The sequence below is a fragment of the Lonchura striata genome, chromosome 1 (assembly GCF_050655825.1).
Source record: "Lonchura striata isolate lonStrDom1 chromosome 1, ASM5065582v1, whole genome shotgun sequence".
Classification (NCBI taxonomy): Eukaryota; Metazoa; Chordata; class Aves; order Passeriformes; family Estrildidae; genus Lonchura; species Lonchura striata.
The window spans coordinates 15,580,765-15,601,763 of NC_140703.1; the positions used below are offsets into that span (position 1 = coordinate 15,580,765).

A 20,999-nucleotide genomic window follows, 5' to 3' on the forward strand; every position below is an offset into this window, starting at 1 on the left:
GAAATGTCATCCACTGTAATATTGCTCAGCTTACCCAATATTTGTCACATTTGTCCTATTGTAAGTCATCGTGGACAAGTCTGCGTGTATTCGGACCAAGAATGGTGGTGCTATTTGAAGTAAACATCCAACATCTTTAAACTGGTGCAGGATAAAGACCATTTGCTCATGCAGGATAAAGATAATTTACTCTTTTGCTTCAGAAGATGTATACTAAAGAAATAAATAATAGCAAAAGAAAAAAGGCAAATTAAGAAATACAGGGCACAGGCAGGATAAACTTAATAAAACAGGAAGTATTAAAGCTTCATGAATACAAGGTAGTTTTTCTAGATGGCAAGGGATATAGACCTCAGATTCATGACATTCCTATGTAGACACATTATTTCCATCCTCAAATGAAGAGACAGGATGAAAAAACCCTGGCATGATTCAGGTGATTTCCTGGGACAGGTCAGGGACAAGCCTGATGTCTTGGCTCTGAATACATTGCTTTTGCCAGTGGAGCCTGTTGGAAGATAATTCAAGATGATTTTATGTGAATTCTTACTATTTTCCAGGCACTATGTGACTTTATAGCATACAAGCCTAACAGGAGCATAAAAATGCCCTGCAAAAATGTTATCAGAGATTCACTAAACTCACATCATCTTCTCAGAGCTCTTGCAGAGTATTGCATTAATGCATAGTAACAATAAAAATATAAAAAGACCATGAAAATGACATTATAGCATTATAAGATTAATCCAATTCCAGTCAAATTAGATTATAATAAGAACTGTGTGTGCTGAAGACTATTAATGGGAACCTGTGTTTCAAGAGCTTCATCACCTTTGCATGTGCTCTCCTCCCTGACCCCAATAATAAAAATAGCTTGGTGTTCATGAGAGAGCCCCTCTTCAGAGAACTTCACAAACACCTTCTGGTCTTTTGGGGAAAACATTGGCCTCCCTTCTGCATCAGTGGAGAAACCGAGGCTCGGGCTGGACAGCTTTTTCTAGCCCAGGGAGGCAGGCAGCCCTCCCTCGGGCTTGGTTCCAGTGTTTCAGGCTCACGTGGTGGGCTCTGGCTCCCTGTGGACGTCTGTCTGTCCATGCGGTTCACTCACGCGGCCGAATGGAAATGAGCATCACAGTCACCTCAAAGACAAGACCCTTTCAAGCCCAAGGTTACCGTGAAGCAGCTTTCCAGGAAGACAGATCTGGGCTGCCTTGTTCTCCCAGCACAACTGAGTCATTCAGGAGCGCCGTCCTCAGCAGCAGCCGGATCATTTTGGTCGGGCCACGCGGTTGCTCTTTGGCAGCGGGGCAGCTGAAAGAGCTGGAGGCAGACAGGCGTGACTCAAGCCATGCTGATGATACACTCATTAGGTCACAACCCACACCAGCATCTTTCTCAGTGCTCGATCATTGCCAGCAGTGTGCTGGGACTTGCTTCCCTATGGCTTGCCTTGGCAGGCAGGACTTGAGACTGGGCAGCGGGAGAAGGGGAAACGATCCCACGTGGTGCCATTTGCTGGGCTGCTCAGTGCTCATACCAAGTCGCAGGCACTTCCTGTGTGTGAGAAATGGATTTGTAAAGGATTCTCAAAACCTGGCTAAAAACTCACACAGTCTTGTACATTTGTATGCAAACACTGAGATAAGATGTGCTGGCTTAGGAAGGCCACAGAGCAGAGATGACATTGTTAAGAGAGAGATTGAACTAGAAACAAGTTGCACACGATGGCCTTGCAAAAAGACCAGATATTTTAGAGAATTAGAACTGTGAAAGATGCATTGTAGCAAGACCACGTGGGGTAAAAATATTTGTGGATTTGTGTTAGAAATATTAGCAGCATTGTGTGGCAAAAGCTAATAGGCTGAAAAACATTTATCAGGTATTGTAACCAGGAAATAGATTGGTTTCTGATAGAATGGCATTAAGTTTTACACCTCATATGTCTCACCCTTCAGTGAGACTGATAATGGAATAAAATATTTTAAAATGCCTCTCAGCTGCCCCGTCTCTAAAGCTGGGATTTTCCAACACCCATGCTCCTGCCTTTCCTAGCAGAAGCACAACCAAGGAGTGCCTGAGTGAGATGCGAGACTGGGCGGCTGCTGTGTGGCCGAGGGCCATCAGGGTAGATGCATCCCAAACTCTGGATTGCCAGAGGCTGCTGTAGTACAACAGCTGTGACAAGAGCTGCGTCCTTCGCCCGAGGGAAGCAGAGTGACATCAACATCCAGACTCTGAACATGCTGCTTGCCCGATGAGCACAGGCTTCCCGTGGCCCACAGATGAACGGTGAAGTTGAATTATTGTCTGGCCCTCAGAGAAAAGAGGTTTGGCAGAAATGCAACTTATGTACGTTATGAAGTAACAATGCTGGTCCTTTTTCAGGACAAAACACTGCACACCCTCAAGTTTGGACCCAGTTGGGATTTACTCCACTCCTCTGATTAGCACGTAGGAGAGGGAATAAGGCACAAAACAGATTTGCAATCCTTAGATTTCAGAGCAGGCAGTAACCTGGGTGCTAGTGGTAACAAACTATAGCAAAAAGAGGGACTGGACTCAACAGAGCAAGGCAACCCCATCTTGTTTTCAGCAAGGCAAGAGACTCCTGACTCCTCTGTAAATCAGCAGAAATTATTTCCTTCCTGTAGGGCAGGCAGAGATCGTGGGGGGAAAAGAGGAGGGGGAGATCTAACTGCAGTTGCAGGACTGACTCTGTCCCTGAGGGCAGTGACTTGGGCCAGAGCTGGAGAACAGAAAAAACTGTATGGCTCAAAGACAGGAGACTGTATCCACATCTCTCTCTCAGAGGCCACCTGAGCATTTCAGATTGAGCAATCAGGGTCAAACCATCCAGAAACAGAAAGCACTTTAAAAAAATTATCCTATGTGATTTGCCCAAGATCATGCAACACAATCCACAGAACTCAGGGTCTCAAGTCTGAAGATGTGCTTGGGGGAACATCACAATCAGGTCAAAGCTCCTCTGCCACATTGTGAAAGAGTGAGGAGATACACCTAGAGCTCTGATCTGAAATGGGGGGGAACGGCCAGAGCCATTAATTTTGACAGAATCATTGCCTAAAACATTTTCTCCAGACCTTATTTATTCTGTGAAGTTTTGAACATCAGTTTCACCCAGAGGAAAAAGAAGATATTTATATTTAATGGCCAACATTTAAGCTCCTTTAAAATGAGCTGAGAGGTTGCAGTTGGAACAAAAAGAAAACCCTAACTGGCCTGGCACAAAGCAGCACTGCTGCCATTGCAGGGAAGCTGGCATCTAACGAGACTGAGGTTTTGGGTTTAACTCAGCCCAGATTGCACCCTAGGACCCATATGCCGATCTGTGGATGGCATCAAGGCAGTTCCCAGGAAGCCCCATGGATTTGAAGGAATTCCCATTTGTGTGCCCTGGGAAGATGGATGAGAAGAGGGAGAAGGAGAGAGAATGAATAAAAAAACCAAAAACCCTGTGTAAAGATAGATCGACACATTTCCAGATTTTCAGGACATCTGTCAGCAAGCCCCAGAGTGTATGGCAGCTAATCCCTTTGCAGATTTTCTTTTAACTGTTGCTTGACAGAAGAGTATGCCAATTTTTTTCATAAATGTACCCACGTCTGATGTTGCACTCAGCCTGAGGTTATGATCTATCTGCGAGGAAAAACATTATACTACCACCTTGGGAAATAACATCAGGGAAACATCTCTCCGAGAAACACGCAGCAGCTCCAAGCTTTGGAGCGTGTGCAGAGTGAAGGATGTTTCCTGAAGATGAAGAAGGCCAGAGACAAGGTGGCTACTGACTACATGCCTGCAGTTCTCCAACACTCCTGCTGGCTGCTGGATCCCTCCCGGGCTGAGCCACGGCAGTGCAGGGGACAGGGCTGGTGCTGCCCAGCTGGGCTTATGGTCAGCTCTGGTTTCAAACCCCTGCTTGGACAGCTGCAGGAGTCCTCCCACACATCCCCTCCAGACACAGCTAGAGCATTAGTGCAGCTTGGGAGCACTCTGCGAGAGCAGAAAGCTACAATAAGGCAAAGCTTTTCTTGTTCCTGATTTAACTCTCAGATGCTGTGTTCTGCAGCGTTCAGCTGTCGCATCCTTCCTCTCCGAGGACAGGCAGAAAGCAGCCCATAAGGCTGTTCTTCTGTGCTGCACTGCTGTAATGTCTTGGTCCTGACGTGGGTATGCACAAATCACAGGGGCAGAGCCCTTCAGGGCCAAGAAGGCTGGGCTCATTAGGCACAGATGACAGAGGCGAGGCCCCAGGTACTCCTTGGCAAGCTGCTGTAAGCTCTGCTCCGTGGCCAGCCAGACCTGCAGCTGCTGCTGGGACCTTCCAAACTTCTGTAGGCTCTGCCTGGAGTCCACGCGGGAATGAACACACTGCTTTTGTTTGCGAATCCTGATACCTACCAACATCAAGCTCAGTTTTGTGCTGTTTTGACAGTTAATTCAGACCTCCCCACACTTAGAGTGCTAGAATAAGGTGTGTGAGTAGAAGGTTGACTCCAAACCTCACAATCACTGATGGAGCAGGGGTTTATCTTTGTTTTCCTTCCATCCTGGGAAGAAAAGTGACATAGAAAAAGGGGCAAGAGGACATTTCCATTATTAATTTCTTCATTGGCAACCAGCAAAAAAAAAAGGGTGTTTCATTGAAAGTTTACTGTTTACAGCAGTAAACATTGAAAGAATAAATCATCTTTGCCAAGTACACTTTCAGCCTCTCATCTTGCAAGACTTTTAGCTCCTGGTTGCACTTTCCATTTTTCCATAGAATCATTTTTAGGAAAGAAAATCTAAATTTCTTGGCCCAATCTAATAATGTGAGACTTTTTGGGTGTGTCTGAATTCTTTCTAAACAGTTCTGGGCAACTGTACAAAAAAAAAAAAAAAAAAGAAAAAAGAAAAAAGCAGTCTCTCAGCTGCTGTCATTTATCTTAAAACATTTCTTTCATCCAGTTAGCTATGATAAGCACTTTCATTGTTACTCTGGAAGAAATATGTTATCATTAGGTTTCAGACTCCACACCTTCATTTCTGTGACTGCAGCCAATTCATACCTCTCTCAATATTGGCCTGACAGCAAGGTAGCAGCTGATAGTAGAAGATAGCAATTCTGCTTGCATTGTGCTGTGGGTGTTGGTCACCTTTATGTAATAAGAAATGGTCTGGGATTCATCTAAGAGGAAGAAGTCCAGGACACCATGCCCTTACTCCCACGACTGTTTTGCATTTTACATTCAAGAATCATTATAGAAACCTTGAAATATTCATGACAGCTAGAATGAAAGCCCAGGAGTCTCACTTTCTACTGAGGTTCCTGAATGTTACATTACAAGACTTGGTCCCCTGTTTATCCCTCCACCACCTTCTTCTTTTTCTCCCTTAGCATTTAATCTCCCACTCCAAGAGGCTGACATTCCCAAACACAGCAGGCTTTGCTATTTCCCTTCCAACCTGGACTGAAAGCACAGAGCACAGGCAGCCAGCTACCTTGCAATGCAGGCAGGCCATGAATGGCTTCTCTACTACACTGCAAATGACTCATCACCTCCAACTTCTCAGCTCCCAGAGTCTCCCAAAGGAGGCAACAGGTTTTGTGTATTAGTGCTGCAGCCAGGTAGTTTAAATTAGTGCACTGGCAGGGTAAGCACTGCCCCTTCTCCTTGCAGTGAGCTATGGTGGGAGCTTGTCCAGGCATCCCTGTGTCACCCTTACAAAGTTACAGGAGGGCAGGCTGTGGATGGAAAAGCACACTTACACTTCCACAACAAAATGCAGTCAAAAACCCACTCCAGAGGACCAGGAATACCTTTTACTTCCTGCACTTCAGTGTCACCACCTTAAATTCTGTGCAAACAAGAAGCCACATTGGGGACAAGGCACCAGTTTCAGTGTGGAGCCGGGGTGACCTTGGTTCACAGCTTTGTGTCTTGCCCACATGACAATATCTTGCACCCTCAGAGGCACCATGCAAAGGGGCCATCCTGCTCCAGGGTTTCCTCAGCTCTCTCAGTTGAGCCTGATGGCAGTGTGCTCATGAAATGTCAACTGCCAACACGGTTTTGTGCCAACTCTTCACTTCTCAGTGCTGTTCGACGTGTGCTGAGAAGAGCTCTTCCACCACACAGGTCATGTGGTATTTGTTTCTCAAGAACGAGGAAAAAATAACTTCCTGAGCCTGGAAGCTTCTTTGGTGTGATCCCCCTCTCTGCACCCTGTCACTTCTTCACGGAGGCCCTGGTGGGGGAGGAGGGAGTCCAGGGAAGCCTTCTGCTGCTGCCCTCTCTGCACTCTGCCTCCTGCATCAGCTGCAGAGATAGAGATGAAGCAGGCACAGGGCAAAGCTGGGGAAAGAGGCAACAGGTTTGCAGGATGTTTATTGTCAGGATGATTTGCTGTCCTCAGCAATTTCCTGCCTGAAAGCAACTGCTGTGACTAAAGCTGGCCCCGACACAGATGGTTAACAAATCCTAGGGATATTATCTTACTCCCACTTTACCTTGAAGGGAAAGACAGATCAGGGGACACAGCAGGAGGGAACTGAGGTCATGGGTTCCCCTGAGGCAGGACTCAGTCACAGCCCCCTCACAAACACCCAAGGGATGCTGACTTTGACTTGCTATCTGCCAAATTGCCCTGGCCAGCCAGCACGGACAGGTTTTCTTCTGCAGTGCTGGAGCTGCCCAGATCATCCCACCCACATGGAAATGTGATTTACACCAGGGCTGCTGTAAACCGAAAATCTGAATCGTTACTCCGGTTAAACGTACGCCACATTCCTCTGCCAACCTCCCATTACAGAGGAACCTCTGTTGTAGCAGCAGATCCTTCTTCCCTAAGGGAGAAGGGGAGCTGCCACTTGCCCTAAAAGGGCTTCTGGCTCCAGCCAGTGGAGTTCACCAGCTGCTTTTCAAGAAGAGCCGTTTGCTCTGCTTTGTTTTCTTTCAAGTACTGTTTGAATTCCTGTGCAGACACATGTGCCAGGCAGAGCTAATGCCAGAGTGGGCACTTGGAGCTGAGGAAAGAGGGTCATCTGCTGCCTGTCCACCAGAACCAGCCCCATCCCAGGGGGGGACAGCAGAAATGGCAGCAGTGGGAAGAGCCCCAGCTTGTGGGAAGAGGTCAGCCCAAGCCATGTACTCTAACCTTACCTTTCTTCCTGGCTTGTTTTGGAATAATCAGCTGGATACTGCACCCCTCTTTGCCTTGGTTTCCACCCCAGTAGGAAAAAGTAATGGTCTCTGCAGTGTCTCATGAATTTTCTGGCAAGCACCCCTGCCAGAAGGAGAAGAGCTGCCAGCACCTGTACTAGCACTTGAGATGCATGGATGCAGAGACAGGTCTCACCTCAGAAGTCTGGACAAAGCCTGAAAGACCAGATTTGATATTTTCGTACTCCCAAAACAAAAATTAAAAAAAAAATTGCAACACAATAAACCACACACAAAACCCCTCAACCCCCAAAAGAACTAACCAGAAAGAAATATCCAAAGCACTCTACCAGAAATGGGATTTTTGGAAGCGTGTCACAGACCATGACAGCGCCTGAGAAGGAGCAAGGCAAGAGTTTTGCAATCTGGCTATAAGCTAGTTCCACTTTCACCTCAGCCAATATAATGCCAAATACAATGGCACTTTAATGCAAGCATGGTGTCATCTTGTTTCACAACTCACATGGAGGGCTGGTCCTTAGCGTTCATAAAAGGAAACTTCCTTGTACCAACAGGACGTGAGTTGCCCTGCCTGTGATAATGGGGTGATTTTGGAAGTTGTCATAGCGCCTAGGAGAAAGAGGCAGATTGGGGTGGGGTGGAAAAGGGAAGAGGAAATGCCCTGATTCAGAGTTATGGATTGGTAAGCAAAGCAAGAGCAGATGGTTGTGGATAGAAGAGCATGAAGGAGCCATAAGGCAATGTTAGTCATTGTGATTAAGCCCCAAGAGTGTCTACACTGGCAGATAATCAGTTTACTTGTTTGTAGACACACATTTCAGGAACTTAGAGGCGATGTGAAAAGGGATGACAGCAGATGATTGTGGATGTCCTCAGAAGGCTCCTCCCTGGCAAGAGCGGTCATACAGGTACAGCCCAACCATGCTTGTCTGAGCAACTGCACTGGGAAGGCTGGCACAGGCCTCTGTGCCCCCCAGGTCACTTGGAACAGGGAAACCCAGGAACATCTGAGGAGCTGTGAAGGCCTGGGAAGTCAAGGCAAATGAGAGGAAGCCAAAAAACCAAGGATGACCCAGTCCAGCATCCTTTGGTAGGGGTTTCTTCAAAACTCTCCTATAGAGACAGAGGAAAGGGCATGGGGTATTATGTGATGTCAGGTGTCTGGATGAGGCAAGACTGCACATCAGCAAGACAGGACAAGGTTGTGGGGATGGGGAAGACAGCAAGGCAGCCATGGTGGAAGGACCTGTTGCCTGGTAGCCCTGAGTGCAAGCTATGTGGGGATTGTGAACAAGAGCATTAGCATTGCTGAACTTGAGCTTTTGGGAGCCCTCCATAAAGAAACAGAATTAAATTTTAATTTGGACTGGAGAACATGGATTTAAAGGTGAGATACAGGTTGATTTGTGTTCAGCATAAAGATAGTAGTTGGACTTTTGTTGGTAGATTAGGCTGGGCACCTCAGAGAGGTACTGTTTCCTCTCAAAGAGGAAAGAGAACTGTTGAGGAAGGAAGTGGCAACCTGAAGGATAGTAGGTTTACTTAATCTTCACAACAGTATTTCCAGCTGATGTACTCTGCAGGGCCTATTCTGAGAGAGAGAAGGAGAAACTAAGAGGGGGATCCGTCTTTTCAAATTTTATGGATCTTTCCCTCTCTTTCAGGGGAATCAGGAGCAGATACATCCTGAAAAGAACAGCAGGTATCCATCACCCTCCTCACACAGCAGTCCTACGTCTGCTTGGTGAAACTACCAGCCCTCTTGCAGGGCAGCACAGGCATACAGCTCTGTAGAATGGGGCCTGGAACAGGATGTAGTGGGATCAGAAGAACTCAGCACACTGAGCTCTCCCATTTTCAGCATGGACCTCAGAGTCCTGCCAGACAGAAAGCAGCATAACTAGGTAGAGCTTCCCAGAAGGGAAATTACAGTCCAAATATGTTTTCTGTATAGGAAATCCAAAAGAAGAAGGGGAAAAAAAAAGAAGCCCTTATCTATATTTATAAGATGAAGCTTTTCCTACACGAATAAACCTCTTAACACATTTTTCTGGGTGCTGAGGTTATATATTTAATAGGTTTTTCTGGTATCACTTAAAAGTAGATCACCACCATGCAATGACGCCTGCTGCACTCTTTTTCTGGCATCCTCACGAGCTCCTTCACCCGTGCCCCCAGTAACTAGAGCACCGTGTGTTATTCTCACCAGACTGAGAGAGAGGATTTCTCCTTTACTTAGGAACTTCTCCTATAGAGCTGCTCAGTCAACTCCTTGGTTTTGGACTTCCATGCTTTCTTCTTTCCAGCTTAACCAAGAGCAGAGGAGGCACCTGTGGGATTCCTTAAAATCAGAGGGTTTTGGGCACATTGCAAAAGGCAGGCCTCAGAGACAGCAGGATGGTGATTAGAGCCAAGCAGTAGCTATAAGATTTGTCAGCAGAAAAATTATACAAGATGTAGAAAGAAACGACAAATAGAACAATGGTCTGTGTATTAATGCTTGGGTAGAATAACTCCCTAAGTTGCAGAAAAGTATCTCTGGTGAGATAGTAGGAAGTTCTAAGTTTAATAATAGAGCTCTGTGAATTGTATCTTAAGGTTTACAAACAAGTATTGTATTTGAAATAAGCAAGCATTGTTTTAATCAAAGGTACATGTATTTATAGTGATTAGATAGAACTACTGTCAGTATGCTTTTTCTTTGTGCGATTGGTCAAAAAGCTTTCAAAGTAAGTTGTAACATTAAGTTCTTGGTCTGCTGCCTGGGATGTGAGCTGCTGGCATCTTCCCACTGTCATAACCATGTAATGAGACTGATGCTAAAAAATAAACAGCTCGAGACGTGTTCCACAGCAGTCCCGTCCCGTTCGTGACTTGTACACAGCCCCTGGCCGGCGATAGGCACTCTCCAGAAGAGGAGACAAAGCACATACCTGTGGAAACCCAGGGCAAGGGGAATATTTCCAACTGAAATCCTCCTCCTAACTCTTCCTTAGCATCCTGGGGGTGCAGATCAGCTATTCTGCTCTCAAGTGCAAATCGGGGATAGCAGAAACACACACAGGCCTCCAGTCAGCCTCTCTGCAACTGAGAACGTGGCCTCTCATGCCGTGGGCAGTGTGGCTAATGCCTATATTGCACCTTTACAGAAGTTTATAGAGCAATGAAAAAAGAAGCAGCTGCATTACAGCATTCCCAGGTGTCTCTGACTACCTCCTTATCCAGAGAATAGCTCTCAAGGCTGGCCTTAGGAGCCTCTCCTGTGCATTGCTTTGGTGCCCTGGTCACTGCTGCAGCACAAGCATCCTTTCCAGCAAGGCACTACAAATTAGTGATGGACATATTAAAGTACACAAACCAGTCCTTGATAACTAAACCCTGCAGGGCTGTCTCACCCCTCAGCCAAGACTACTTTTTCTTTTCCTTCTTCCTAGTGCCTGCAGTTCTGCATTGCAATGCAAAGGGCAAAATGGCAGAAAATGTTGATGGGAGCGATGTTAGCTGTAGGCAACGAAAAAGAGAATGCATCCATCGTGTTCAGGGCCAGCTCTGTGGTGTAAGTGATTTGTAAGTAGTACATCCCTGCTTTCCACTTTTCAGACTTGGCATTTTGACTTTTGTCTAACCTCTTTCCCTTTCTCGCTACGTGGTGGGCAGAAGTTTCATTTTGTTGCTTTATTGTCTCTCAGCTCCTTATTAAATACAATAAGTTAAAACCACTGCCTTTACAGCCATCCCTCAAGAGGGAAGAAGTGAGTTACTGTGGTGTCACTCCTGTGTTCCTGACCTAGGAGAAGAAAAATTGTGGGATTGCTCTCCTTTGCCTCTGCAAGGAATAAATATCTTGAACTGATTCTTGAGCTATAGCGTGCTGTAGTCTTCTCACTGTTTCCTCCATTCACTTCCCACTCTTTAAGACAAAATAACTGCCTCTTCATCTAAAGAGATTTATCTATTCACTTTCGTGCATGGACAGAAAAAAACCATTTCTTCCCCCGCAACAATGCAGCTAACTCTGGGGTAGAGCTTGACAGCTATTTCACAGCACAGAAGGAGTGGCAGGGAAAATGCAGTTGTTTTTGCCTGCAGAGATGGAACAGTGGATTGGAATGGCAAAAACTGCAATTTAACTGGAACCTTGAGAAATCCTTCACGGTTTTCATAACTTAGCCCAAATAAAAAAAAAATAAAAAAAGAGCTGCCTGTAAAGGCTGAATCGCCAAAGCAGAGACTGATTCAAAGGGAAGGGCTCTGTTCAGTGAAGTGCAACACTACCTACTAGAGCACCCACATATTCCTTAAAGTCCTTTCATCCACCTAGTGAGTAAGCCCATTTCTGCTTACTTGTGAAAATGGGCAATCTCAGAGGCAGGAGCACCAGGGTTGCAGGTGAAACAGGAAAGGTGTGGGTCACTGCTCCTGCACAGGACCCAGATGCACCTCACACAGCAGCCATCTCATCTTACCTGATCAGAGGGCGTGATACTCATGTGAGAACTGATCACAAGCACTTTTTTCTCCTGGTATCATATCTAACATATGCATTAACCAGCATTTCCCCTTCCCACCTCCCACCATTTCCCTGCCCAAACCTGCTCCAAAAAATGAAAGATTCAGCAGAACTGGATCTCCACCACAGCTGGTTCAGGGACTGTGTTCACTGAGGGCATAGTAAGGTGAAAGTGCCAAGGAATCACAGCGATAAGCTTAATATAATTATGTGCTCAAGACATTACAGATAATTTGGAGTTTCTTCTGACTATACAAAAGCAAAGAATCTCTGCACTGCTAAGAGTGGAAGGTCAGAACACAGGAGAGGTAGGTGAGTTAAGCAAAAATCAGCCTTCAGTGGGACCTCATATATCAATGTCATTCACATAAAAAGTAGTAAACAAAGTAGATGTTCTATGCATATCCTCAAGGAGAAACCCAGCTAACAGCCCTATGTCATCCCTGTCTGCCAGCCTCCTTCTCTGCTCCCTAGTGGGAGCCACACCAGGAATTGCACACACAAATAATCCCTGCGTGACACTGAGTCAGAAGGGGGGATATGCTCCTCAATTTCTCAAAACACTAGGAATCTCAGCTCCACTGAGTTCTGGATGTCCTTGCTCTCACCGATAACATCTCTGTGGTCCCAGCTTCCTCCAGAGGTCCCCAGGAGCAGGGTTTGGCTGGAAGTATTGGCAGAAGAGGTCTCTGAGCAAAAGAGGGTGGAATAGAAGGTGAAAGAGTGATTGTTGCATTATGCAGCATCCAGTCCCAACATGGGAGTTAGATTTTGATCTGCTTGCTGAAGTTTGCTATTTCTCCTCTGGTACCTGGTGGTCAGCTTGGTGCCAACATCTGTGTAACATCAAACATTTGCATCCATATGGAGAATGTATAATTAAAGCTTTCTGCAGACAACTGTGAAAACTTTCTCATATTCTCCCTAAATTGCATTGCAACCCCCAGATGAGGGCTGGGAGCCAAAATGTAAAAAGTCTGGCATAAATATTTAAATAACTTGAGATACGTATTCTTCAACTATTAGCTAATTATTTTGTGCCAGCCGTAAATGGCATCTGGTTCTTTAGCACAGAACACACAAGGATGCTGCAGGTTGGGCACATAAGTGGGAAATGAAATGTGACTTCATGCTAATTAATATTAATGAATGGATCGAGAACCAGCATCTCTTTGAAAATATGAACTCAACAGGAGCCCAAGTGTGATTCATTATGATTATTGCTGGGGTGACAGCCATTACCAATCTCAGAAAACCTCTGTTTCATGTAGCATCTCTTCAGGAAGGACTTAATTGGCTTCCAGAAGAAGTGAGGGAGAGCAGGGGAGGAGGTTTCAGACCAACCTGCAGGTATGTGTTTTATCATTGCACTGGAATAGGAGCAATAGTTACAAGTCCTTTAGAGTGTGTGTGTGCAGTGATTACCTCTTTTTGCTTGGTTTGCTGAGGCAAGAGCCATAGCCTGCTGTCAAAATCCTGCCGTATTCACTCCCATCCCTAAAAATCAAGTCCTTTCTTTTATTCCTCAGTCCCTCTCCCAGCAAACTCAGTCCCTTATTCCCTAGACACCACTCACTTTGCTGCTGCTCCAGACTGCCTTGGCAACCAGCTAGCTCAGCTCTGAAGCCATGTACCTGAAGTGATTGTGTTTTGCCTGGGAAGGAGAAAGTTTGTTGTCTTTTTTCACACACCACCTCTCTGGGATGTGCTCACCATGATGCCAGGGGAAAGTCTGGATGGTTACCTGGGCAGTTTTCTCCCTTAGCTAACACACAGCCATATGATGGGAACTGCCAGACATTTCTGGCCTCTTTTTCCAAGCCTGGGTGGGTTGCTCTCCATTCCTGAAGCACACTCAGTCCTTACCAGGGAATGTTTGTTCTCATATGGAGATCTTGGACCATTAGCAGTTGGTAGCCTGTGGCTTTGCTTAGCTGTCATATTTGTACACCACACTGAGCGCCTGTGCTGATAGCTCTGCAGCTTTAAGTAGGGCTCAAATGGAAATGCTGGACCCTCTTTCTTTGTTTAAGCCTGTTGAATCAAGGAAAAGGTCTCCAAGTTGGTTTCTGCCCTTGAAGCAGCTTTTTAACTCCTATTATTATACACATTTGGGAAGTATGTTGGGCTTTTGGATTGCATCAATCTTTTTGCTACCTAGGAATTACCACTCATCCCATCATTTGCCAGCTATTTCTCTGCTGTGTTCTCTATTTCTCCGTCAATTTTCTACTAACAGCTGACTAGTCCACCAGCTAATTTCTCTCTGGTCTTGAACAAATATCAGCAAAACTCAGCTAAAGCTGAAAGCCTGGTGCAGCTTTACACTATAATTTTCCTGAATCAGGCAAGTACAAAGACCCAGTAGGACCAGTCATAGATCCCCAGAAATGGTAGGAGACCACTACATCTGAATCATCACTGCAATTCCCACTAGTACAGCTGTAACACTGCCACTCCTGCATTATCTTCACCACTCCCTTAAGTCTTTGTAAAATCAGTCATGTCACTGTGATGACTAACAGAAAATGAGAGAGGGCAATTGGTGTGCAACTTGTGCTGGGGGCTTAGGATAGGAATTGGAAGCTGGATCTAGGAATCCTTCCCCAAGGTAGCTCATCATGTCTTGTGATTTCATGTAAAGCCCTTATATTTCCTCCCATCTTGCTTAAGACTGGATGGGAAATTGGGCTTACAAAAATGTAAGGAATCTCTCAATGCAGCAGAGACTGCTTCAGAGCCAAGTTTCCCGGGGGAAATAAATGATGAACAAAAACAAACAACAGCACAGCTCAAACGATTCCTCCCCTCACCACAGTCCTGAGATTTCATAATTGCTCCCTTCATGGCCATTTTGGTTTGTAATATGCAGAGTAAAGATTTCCATTATAGCTGTGTTTACTTAATCACTATAATTTTTTTAAGCGAAGTTCAGGCAGTTGAAAGCACCAGGCTGCCAGCCCCAAGCAAATTAGCCATCAGCTAAGTTGCACTGGAAGCTGTTCTGCTGTGATCCTGAGCAAAGGGTTTGCTCCCCAGCACTCTCTTCATTCTCAGATGGATCACTCAGATCTGGGAATGAGAAAGATATTTAGCATGTTACCCCCTTTACCATATCAGGCAAGAAAAGGAGGGTGTTTGTGTGCAAAAAATCAGTCTCTCGGAATGGGATGATCATGCGGACATTTGGGACTAGTCTGACATTCATCAGAGAGAAGCTAGAGAATGGACAAATGTAGAATTCATTTCAGAAAGCAGCAGGACATTGACTACATCCACAGAATAGTTTTTCCAGTGAGGTTACATTGAGTATTCTCATCGTGCATGGCACAATATCCCAGCATGAATATTTAATCATGCAGGGCAAATACAAGTTGGCTGAAATTCTAAGTGATGACAACTTTCAGATGACCTAGGCCCAGACTAGAATTTGTGATTTCAGATGGGAAGGTTCTACCTCCCATTCCTGTCCTCCTGAGACATTGATCTCTGCTTATGGGAGCTGGGAAACACCTTAGCCTTTATAAAAGAGCCACAGAGGACTTCAGCCAAATGAGACAAACACATGGAAACAGTCAGTACCTGCAGCTGCTGGAAGGGAGGCACTTCCCTGCTCAGGATGTATAAGATTTGCTGTCATCTGAGGCAGTCATCAGCGACATCAACTTTTTTTTTTTTGCACTCTCATGGTTTCCAGTGCCCCAAGTCAAAGCCAGGCTCAAAACCAAAACACATTTCCATTGCCATTGTCAACCTGGATTGGCCTGAGCTGCTGGGCAAAGATACCCCACTCTGTGTGCTTGTAACTTTTTGGAAATAAAATATCCAGCTTCTGAAAAAAACCTCAGGAGTGCAGTAGATGGTCTTCTTTGGCCCTAGTGGATCTCCAGCACAGTTGTCATATTATTCTAATGGGCACTTTCACATAGGCCTTTCTGCAGGTTCTTCACCCTCACCTGCCACACTTCCCAAAGTCTCTACAGTGACAGAGAAAGGAGAAAAAAACAAGTGGCTGTGCATTGAATGATAGAGCCATTAACATTGGAAAAGACCTCCAAGATCATAAAGTCCAGCCTTTGACCAATCACCACCTAAAGCACCTAAACTCAACAGCAGTAAGTGCCACATCCAGTCATTTCTTGTACACTTCTAGGGATGGTAACTTCCCCATCTTCCCAGGCAGCCCATTCCAATTGTTAACCACTCTTGCCATTAATAAATTCTTCCTGATATCCAGCCTGAACCTCCTCTGGTACAGCTTAAGGCCATGTCCTCTTGTGCTGTCACTTGCTGCCTGGGAAAAGAGGCCAAACCCCACCTGGCTACAACCTTCTTTCAGGTAGTAGAGAGTGAAAATGTCTCTCCTGAGCCTCTTCCTCTCCAGGCTGAACACCCCCAGATCTCTCAGCTGCTCCTCAGACTTGGGCTCCAGACCCTCCCCCAGTTCCAGCACTTCAGTGCCTTTCTTGATTTTCTCTGGGCTCACTCCAACACTTCAGTTCCTTTCTTGAAGTCAGGTGCCCATTGGTTTTGGGAGAGACTACAGACCAGCTCTACCACAATATCATGTGCCATAAATCCCACAGAAAGGAGTAAGTTCAGTTCTCCTGGCCAGAAGATACCACAGCACTGGGGCTCAGTGCATGATCAGACAAAAAGTATATACATCATCAAGCAAACAGGGTGTTAACATGCTTATTTCTTTTTGTAGTAAGATCAAATTCCTCTAGTCTCATCTTTAAGTCACTGTAACTCATTTCTTACTTTCTGTTGATAGGAATATAATTCAGTCACTTCAGCAAGGTTTCCAGGCACTGGTGAATGGTCCCTGCATTGACAGCTCCAAGCATTATCCCCATTTCCTAGTGGGAGAGATTCAGAAATTTCAATATCACCTCTCTTTGCAGAAACAAATCCACATAAAGTGGAGCTATCATAGCAAATTTTAGTGCACGTGTTTGTGTCACAGAGAGGTGGAGGGGAATGCAGGAGAATTTCACTGTACAGGCAACAGGCAGAAATTAAAAGAGCACCAAGTGGCCAGGTGGTGAGGGAACTCACTTCTGATTTACAATTGCAATGATTGCGATGAATAGGGAGAGGCTGTGATTAAAGATGTGTCTGAAAATAACAGTAATGATTTCCACTTGTATGCCTTTGATCAGGCAATCTCACAGTATTGTATAAATGAAACCTTCCAATATCTCTGTGAGCTTGGAAAGCCTTCTACTGACACGAACATGTCAGAAATAAATACCAGCTGAATGGTGTTAGACAGGTGATGGCTTAGATATTTCATCCTCTCTTGGAAGAAGAGCTTCTAGAGATGGAATTTGTCCCAATTATAACAGAGGAATAGATCCTCAGTATGAGCTATATTGGACTACATGCATAAATTACTGTGCAAAATGATCATTCAGCCCATTCAGTTCTCATTTATGCAGGTGAAAATGCCAATAAGGGAACTAATCACCTGTCTGTAAGGATGATTTTGAAAGATGGAGACATTGCCCATCAAGAACACCACTGGGAGTCATCAGCTCTGTTCAAACAGGCTGCTGGTAACCATCAGGAGGTAAGAACTGTACTTCCAGTCTCAGTGACTGCAGGACTAATTTGAGTGAGCCATCTGGAGTGGAAAAAATGTACATTCGTTACCGTGCCCTTGTGCACTACATTCCCCAGCACAAAACTGTGCAGGACCTTCACATCCAGCCATAAGCCTGATATGGAGTGTCCTGGGCACCTCACCCCACCTGGCTCCCTGTAAACCAGGAGGCATCTAGGCAGCTTTTCCACAGGTTTTGCAGCTAAATCCCATCTAAGGGCAGGAGACATCACTGAATATTTCCCTTGCAATAGCAGAGTGGACCCAAAACTAAACAGGGCGTGTAGTTTTCTGTGGTCAGGCAATTTATTATGTTTGTTAAGATTGACACAGTTATGTTTGGTCTTGATGTTGGTGTCGAGAGGGTTAAATATGGCTCAAAACTTATTTCACTTACAATTATGTTCATCCTCCTGTCACCAAGAACAAAACCAAAATATACTCTGATATTCAGATCTAGCTATTTTAGTTTGCACTCTTCTCTGTTATTCAGTGAATATGAAATTACTTTTCACCAGTTCAGAAGATATTTGTATAGTATTTTTCACATATAAGTTGTTGAGGTCAGTCACCCCAACTTCACTGTTATGGTTGATAACCATAATTCCTGGCCTTCCTCAAGAGCCAGTAATAAGCTGCCTGCATTAATCCTATTTAGATGTTTGATTTGGCTATATCTGTCAGCAAACAGATTATATAAATACAAGATTTAAAGGGAAAAAAATTCCTCATACTGCACATAACTAAGAGCAGTTTTACCTTGGTAAGGAGAAGGAAAGCATCACCCAGCTAGTCAAATGCCAGAGATGCTCTCCAGGTAGCCAGAGGAACCTCTCTCCAAAAGATAAGGCAATCCTTAAGCTATTTAGGGCAATGTCAAAACACCACCCTTAAAAACTTTGAATTTACATACATTTTATGAGGAAAATCTGCCTGAAATCCCTAAAAGCCTTTACAAAGGAGTCCAGGTCTAAAGCCAGGGTGTTGGCTCTGTCCTCACTGCTACTGTTCCCTGCCCTGGGGACAGGTCACAACACCCCTGTGCCCACAGAAGGGCTCAGGGCAAGCTGCTCCCTGCTCACCTGCAGCAAAAGCTGTCCACCAGCAGCAGGGAGGTGTTAGCTGTGTGAGTCCTCAGCCACCCAGCCCAGAGCATCCAAACACCCTCAACTCCTTCCCTGCCAGCCTCCTACAGCCCCCTTGAGCCTAGCCAGGTTTTGTTGGAAAGAGGAGAGCTGTGCAGGTATTGCTGTGTCTGCCTGTTCCCCTAACAGGTGCTCTGCTGAGTAGATCCTGCTGTGTTTAACAGCCTCCCCCACCCCCCTGTAACCTACTTACATATTTTCTGTGAGTCTGCTGGCCTGGTGATCTTGCACTAGGTACGGTCCTTGGCAGCTGCTCCAGGGAAGGGTTACATGGCTCCTGTAATTAAAACAAGGTGGAAAAAGGCAATTTCTCTGCTTACCTGAAGGAAAAAAAAAAAATTGGGATAAGGGTAAGGATACCCTTAGCTGCTGACATGAGGAATAGCAAGACAAGGCTTAAGGATAAATTGCCTCAGAGTTCCTCTTTGGTTGTTAATACAGAGTAGCACCAGAAGCCATCAGGCCCTGTGCTATCACTCAAGTAGCATGAACAATTATGGTCATATGTGGAAAAAGTGTGGTCACGTTTGATTTCTTCTGGCCTTCTTCCTTCTCCTTCAGCTCCCTGGAATAACTCACCAAGGCACACCAAGTAGAGACCTCAATTACACGCGCCATTGGCACCCCCAGTTCTGCAAGCAGCAGAAGCAGTACTCCTTGGAAACATCATTAAGCACAAAACTCAGTTGAGTTTGTCCTGTCAACTCATTATCTGGGATTTTTATATCTGTATGAATATGTACATGGTACTGCCACCCTCTGCACTCCTGTACAACCATGCCTGATCCTGGTGTATTTCAAGTGGAAACTTCTCAAGGCAGGTACTCCTGGGTAGCACATGCACAACAGAAAGGGCTTAAAATTCAGACCAGGCTTATGCTGACAGCTGGTCCAATGTGAGGGAAACCTCTGTTCCTTATAACCTGACAGTGGGGAAGATGGTTCTATGCCAGGGGCTGAATCAGTCGGTGGCATCATTAATACATCTGATGCAGTCTCTGTGGGAGTGCACTAGGGTAATTCAGGTTGTGGGTGTCAGAAAGAGTGCATTAGTTATGGGGAGGTGGGGGTTTTAATCAGAAAAAAAAAAGTACAGTATTTTTCTGCAGGTTGTTATGAAATCACTTAAGAGAGCATGTTGCAAGTTATTCTGCTGAGAAACGAAGCATCCAAAAGAGAAACTGCTGTGGGATGCTGGAGAACTCATATACTCAGTAATTGGGAGACTGATGCAATGAAAGTTTATCAACTGACTGAGATGAGATGGAAGCAGAGGCTGGAGAATAAGGATTACAGAGTTTCTCTTCTCAGCAGAGCTGTCTGTTTTCAGATAAGATTGCAAGCGCTGCATTAGGATTCTCACAAATGCTGGGTGGCTGCAGCCACAGCCCTCTGTAGAGACCCTTTATTAGCAGAAAATAAGGAGATTCTGGAGACCTGCACTGAAACGTCACAAGCTGCTGTAAAATCCCCAGGACAACATCCAGCACTCTATTTTCACTCTACAACTCTCCTGAAAAGATAGGGACATAAATAATGGACTGTAAGGAAAGGAGGGGTGGTTTCTTGCAACTTCCCTCTGCAGGGAGAGTGTTCTTAGAATAAACCCTTGCTTTGGACACTGAATGAAAGAAATCTGGATCTGGTGGGCAGGATGGTGTTAAGGTTGCAGGCAGATGCTGGTGGAGCCTTCTGCTGTTTTCTCTCTCCCTAACATTGTTTCCAGAGACAGTAATTGGACATTTAACTTTTATGTTGGTGTAGTAAACTAACCTTGCCGTTAACTCTGTCTGGTAATAAAATATGGTCTCTCTATAAAGAGGATTTTCAAGACAATTTTTTTTTACAAGGCTTAGAGATTTTTTTTTTTTTTTCAGAAAGGGTAAAGTGTTTTTCAAGTCTTTCCCAGCCAGAGTTAATTGTGTCATTACCAAGAGCTGGGACACAAGTTTCACATTTTCCCCACAGGGGTTGTGGTCCAGTAACACTGGCTGCTTTACCATGAAAAGGGAATTTCCATTCAGTGTGTAGCAGGAGAAGCAGGATCATGGATTCTCATGCTGAGAATAATCTGTTCACAGAAAGGGACTGTAAAGTATCCTCCAGGCTGGTGGAGCTGAAGGTTCTGTAAATGCTGGACAGACTGGCCCTTGCAGATTAGTCCAATGGGCCATGAGGCTCAGAAGGAAATTTGGCCATTATTTCCTCTGACAGTGATGGAGGTAGCATGGGGCCCTAGACACTGAGTTACCCATCGTGCCACAATAATTCTTCCCGGAATGCCATCATCCCTGAGACCATTTAGCATTTCAGCGGTTGCTCCAATCTACTCTGGGCTAACACTTGCTCAATAAACTATAATAAACCTATTAGATAGGTTTGCTGAAGTGTACTGCCAGACTGGGACAGAGTCATTTTTCACTGCATTCGGTTACGTCCAAAGTAACGGACCAACAGGAATTAATGTTGATGTGATGGAGTTGTGCGGTCTGAAAATGACCTTTTCCCTTATCCTCACACTCTTTTCTGAGAGCTCTTCTTCTGTGGGG

The 20,999-nt window shown here is 45.2% G+C and overlaps 1 long non-coding RNA gene across 2 annotated transcripts in view; it reads right to left on the reverse strand.

The window, feature by feature from the left end:
* Positions 1 to 169: 169 nt before the first annotated feature.
* Positions 170 to 20,999, reverse strand: part of LOC110476647 (uncharacterized) — a 41,218-nt gene continuing 20,388 nt past the window's right edge. For both annotated transcript variants that reach the window (XR_014950283.1, XR_002466463.4), the window contains 3 exons: positions 17,171 to 18,727; positions 16,462 to 16,559; positions 170 to 15,674 (listed from right to left, as the gene is read on the reverse strand). This is a non-coding gene — a long non-coding RNA (uncharacterized LOC110476647). The remainder of the gene's footprint in view (positions 15,675 to 16,461; positions 16,560 to 17,170; positions 18,728 to 20,999) is intronic.